Here is a 4120-nt window from a genome sequence, read left to right as displayed (position 1 = left end):
ATCAGATGCAAAGTTCAAAACACTGGTAATCAGGATGCTCACAGAATTGGTTGAGTGTGGTTGCAAAATAGAGGAAGACGTGAAGGCCATGCAAAATGAAATAAAGGAAAATGTATAGGGAACCAGCAGTGACAGGAAGGAAACAGGGACTGAAATCAACAATTTGGAGCAGAACGAAGATATAAACATTCAACCAGAACACGATGAAGGAAGAAAAATTCAAAAAAATGAGGAGATGCTTAAGAACCTGTGGGACAACTTTAAACATTCCAACATCCGACTCATAGGGGTGCCAAAGGAGAAGAGGAAAAGGAAAACATTGAAACCTTATTTGAAAAAATAATGAAGAAGAACTTTCCTAATGTGGCAAAGGAAATAGACTTCCAGGATGTCCAGGAAGCTCAGAGGTTCCTGTGGAATTTGGAACCAAGGAAACACACACCAAGGCACATCATCCTTACATTACCCATGATTAAAGATAAGGAGAGAATCTTTAAAAATATTTTTTATTTTAGTTATTGTTCAAGTATAGTTTTCTCCCTTTTACTCCCATTCCAGCCCACCCACCCAACCCTCCTCACTTCCCTCACCCCCCCCACCAGTTTTTGTCCATGTGTCCTTTAAATTTGTTCCTGTAAACCCTTCCCATTTTCCCCTGAAATTCTCTCTTCTCTCCCCTCTGGTCACTGTCAATCTGTCCTCTATTTCAGTGTCTTTGGTTATATTTTGCTTGTTTCTTTGCTTTGTTGTTTAGGTTCCTGTTAAAAGTGAGATCATATGGTATTTGTCTGTCACTGCCTGGCTTTTTTCACTTAGCATAATGCTTTCCAGCTCCTTCCATGCTGTTGCAAAGGGTAGGAGCTCCTTCTTTCTTTCTGCTGCATAGAATTCCATTGTGTAAATGTACCCTAGTTTTTTGATCCATTCATTTACTGATGGGAATCTAGGTTGCTTCCAGCACCTAGCTATTGCAAATTGTGCTGCTATGAACATCAGGGTGCAAAGGTTCTTTCGTATTGGTGTTTTAGTGTTCTTAGGATATAGTCCCAGCAGTGGAATCGCTGGGTCAAAAGGCAGATCCATTTTTAGTTTTCTGAGGAAGTTCCATACTGCTTTCCATAGTGGTTGTGCCAGTCTGCAGCCCCACCAACAGTGCACTAGGGTTCTCTTTGCATAAGGAGAGAATCTTAAAAGCAGCATGAGAAAAGGAAACAGTTACCTACAAAGGAGTTCCCATTACACTATGAGCTGACTTCTGAAAAGAAACCTTGCAGTCAAGAAGGGGCTGGAAAGAAATATTCAAAGTCATGAAAGGCAAGGACCTACATCCAAGGTTACTCTATCTAGCAAAGCTATCATGTAGATTGGAAGGGCCGATAAAGTGCTTCCCAAATAAGGCCAAGTTGTAGGAGTTCATCATCACCAAGCCCTTACTATATGAAATGTTAAAGGAACTTATCTAAGGAAAAAAAAGATGACCAAAATATGAACAGTAGAATCACAACAAACTCACAGTTATCAACAACTGAACATAAAAACAAAAACAAAAACAAACTAAGCAAACAACTAGAACAGGAAGAGAATCACAGAAATGGAGATCACATGGAGTGTTATCATCAGGGAGGGGAAGGTGGGAATGGGGGAAAGGTACAGGGAACAAGAAACCTAAACAGTAGGCACAAAATAGACAGGGTGAGGTTAAGAATACTATGGGAAAAGGAGAAGCCAAAGAACTTATATGGACATATGACCCAGGGACATAAACTAAAGGGGAGAATGCTGGTGGGAAGATGGGGAGCAAGGCAGAGGGGAATAAAGGGGAGGAAAACATGGGACAACTGTAATAGCATAATCAATAAAATATATCAAAAATAAGTAAAATTCAATGTTATTTACATTAAAAAATAAAAATAGAAAAGACAGAAGTAAGATTGTTGGGGAATAGATTCATGGCCCCCTACCTACCTACGGTTGTCCTAGGCCGTTCTTCACCAAAGTAATCTGACAGTTGTGAGCAGCCAAAATGAGGTCAATTTGTAACAGATTGTCTCACTTAAACTTTGGGAGTAATTCTACGTTGTAGATAATAGTATCTCCATTTTACAGATTAGGCATTGGAGATTTAAAGCACTCACATCATTTCCTGATATCAGTTATTAGGTATTGAGTAGTAGACCCAGGATTTAAACTGGTTTGTTTCCAAAGCCTGTACTATTTTAACTTCCTCATCCTGGTCTAAAGAGATCCTCGTATCACAAATTCTATATAAGCCCAACTCTGAACACTTCCCAAAGGTCTTCGGTTACCATTGGTCATTCTCTTGTACGTGGCCAACATTCATCTTGTCTTCTGCCTCCTGCTCAAACTTCTGTCCATGGAGAGAGAATTTAAGGTTGCCTTTCCAAAGAGTTTTCCAGGACCAATTTTAATGGGTGATGATCATGACCACTTCGTAGTCTGTATTAAATCTCCCCCCAACCCCTCACCCAAGTAACTACTTGTACGTTTCCTTGAGATTAAGGAGTATTTTTCCTACTCTTCTCTAGTACCTCACAGCACGCAGCATGATACAATGCACACAGAAGGCCTGTATTCCTTTAATTTCATGTAAATTTGAAGTGCACCCTTTGGACACAGTGCCTGAGACCTAACAGATGCTCAGCAAGTATTTGCACTTCTAGATAGATTCTGGCTAATGCAATGGAAGTGTCTTTTGATTTTAATGATCAGAAATAGAAAATCAACGAGAATTCAATTTTCAGTTGAAGACACTTTGAATCTAAATATCTATGATTTACTTATTGGTTTGAATATAAGGAGAAGAGGTCTTGGAACAGGAGATTCATTTTCTTTTTAAATGTTTGTATTGTTGCTCAACTACACTTGTCCCCTGTTGCGCGTGGGTCACCGGCTAGCAGTGACCACGGCACACTGTGGATGGCTCGACAATACGCGAGAAAAAACACACATGCACAGAGACAAACCAGTTTCTGTGGGGAAGTAGGGACAGAATGGCCACCCCCCCTAGTGGGGAGTGCGCTGATTTACCGTCCATACCTGCTTTTATTAGGCTCATTTTGCATAATAACTCAGGTAACGTACAATACTCATTAGGGGAAGTAAGGAATATATAAAACAAAGAACTCTGCCGGTCTATTGAGTTGGGGGGTCAAAGAGCTGTAAGGCTGAGGAACAAACTAGCTTCCTCCTAAGACCCTCCTCATTCAACTGAGAGCATTCTTGAACAAAGAAGGTTTCACAGTAATTTACATGTTCTTTCTTAGGCCTGATCACCCCGGGAAATCCGCACTTCCCAGTACCGAGCTGTACTTCCCCGTCATTGTTTGAGGCTTAGGTGGAGCAAGGGAACTAAGGCCACCGAGAGATAAGGAGATTTTCTTCCGGACGCTGAGAACTCAGACTTTGTCAAAGCCGAGGAGTGAGGGTCCATCACCCCCCTTTTGCTGCAGCCCCCCAAGTCCTTCTTTTGGGGGGCCTCCCAAAGTGATCGTGCCTGGCTTGGGTTGTTCCCCGTGGGGAATCTTACCCGTCTTTGGCTAACCGACCAAGCTTTTTGGGGGTTCGGCAGCAGAAACAGCATTACTGCCAGGGAGATAAGCTTTTGTCTCCTTGCCGGCTCACGGTTCCAAGGGCGTTCCCTTAGCCTTAGCCTAGGCGGGGGTCTCAGTTTCTGATACCAGTCAGGGCGGTTCCCAACAGTCCCCATTTTCACCCATTATTTTCTCCTGCCCTGCCAACCCCCTGTCCCACATTCAGTCCTCCCCCTGTCCCTGTTGTCCTTGTTCATGGTCCTTTATACATGTTTCCTGACTTGACACTTCCCCTTATTTCCCCCCTTATCTCCCTACCCCATTTCTCTGGTCACTGTCAGTTTGTTCTTTATTTGCATGTCTCTGGTTCTATTTTTCTCACTTGTTTGTTTTATGGATTAGGTCCTACTTATAGGTGAGGTAGTATGGTATTTGTCTTTCACTGCCTGGCATATTTCACTTAGCATAATACTCTCCAGTTCCATCCATGCTGTCTGGAAGGGTAGGAATTCCTTCTTTCTTTCTGGTGTGTAGTATTCCATTGTGTAAATGTAGCACAGTTTTTTGAA

The sequence above is a fragment of the Phyllostomus hastatus genome, unplaced genomic scaffold (assembly GCF_019186645.2).
Source record: "Phyllostomus hastatus isolate PE091 unplaced genomic scaffold, TTU_PhHast_1.1 phas_scaffold_21, whole genome shotgun sequence".
NCBI classification, from domain to species: domain Eukaryota; kingdom Metazoa; phylum Chordata; class Mammalia; order Chiroptera; family Phyllostomidae; genus Phyllostomus; species Phyllostomus hastatus.
The sequence above is the reverse complement of the archived record's forward strand: the minus strand, read 5'-3'. Positions refer to the sequence as shown.